The following is a 912-nucleotide window of genomic DNA, read 5'->3' on the forward strand; positions in this document are numbered from 1 at the left end:
GAATAACTCAGAATTCTAGATGGCAGTTACTGCCCACAACTCAGTGAGTAAAACTAACTTTTTCTTTTAATAGTATTTCTGTGTTATTTATTTCATATTTCATACAAGCAGTACTTTTCATTGTTTATAAGAGGGMGTGTTAAAACCCTGTTTTTACACAGGAAATACCAGGTAGAGCTCAGATATTGTTTATTAGCAGTGCTCAGCTGTAGCAACAAGATGAGGAACGTTTCATGTTTAGTTGAAGTTAAACATGAAATATTAAAGTTAATTACAACTGGAACCATCACTGGCCCTCAGTGAAAGGAGTTAACACCCCTCAACTGGCAGCACGATGGCTCAGTGGTTAGCACTGATGCTTCACAGCAACAAGGTTCTGGTGTGACAACCTGGTTGCACCAAGCAACAAACATTATTTTCTCTCAGACTCCACCCTCCATTACTAATTATTAACTCAAAGCACCTGTGTGCACCGCTCTGACTCACCTTTAACACTCATACCCCTCCATCACTCTCTTCATTCATTCACCTGAAGAGTAGCGGTCAAACAGACCAGAGCGAAGTGAAAAACAAAAACACTGAGTTGGCTGAGTCCAAAGTAAAAAGAACGAGGCAGTGGGACAAACCCTCGTAATAACTTGTTACCACACTGTTGGAAGAAAAAGAAATTCGCTCGTAGCCAAAGTGCTTTAAGATATATTCCTCACTGGAGCCGACGCTGGAGAGTGTCATCACGTCCCGCCACGACTAAAAGAAGCTCCTTGTTTACGCTGGAGAGCGTCATCACGTCCTGCCACGAGTAAAGGAAGCTCCTTGTTTACGCTGGAGAGCGTCATCACGTCCTGCCACGAGTAAAGGAAGCTCCTAGTTTACGCTGGAGAGCGTCATCACGTCCTGCCACGAGTAAAGGAA

The 912-nt window shown here is 43.4% G+C and overlaps 1 protein-coding gene across 1 annotated transcript in view; it reads right to left on the reverse strand.

Annotated features, from left to right (window-relative positions):
- The window catches only part of LOC106536787 (exportin-1), a gene marked incomplete in the record, with an annotated part of 35776 nt that overhangs the window by 15755 nt on the left and 19109 nt on the right, over positions 1–912 (reverse strand).

This window comes from Austrofundulus limnaeus, unplaced genomic scaffold (genome assembly GCF_001266775.1).
Source record: "Austrofundulus limnaeus strain Quisiro unplaced genomic scaffold, Austrofundulus_limnaeus-1.0 Scaffold1974, whole genome shotgun sequence".
NCBI classification, from domain to species: domain Eukaryota; kingdom Metazoa; phylum Chordata; class Actinopteri; order Cyprinodontiformes; family Rivulidae; genus Austrofundulus; species Austrofundulus limnaeus.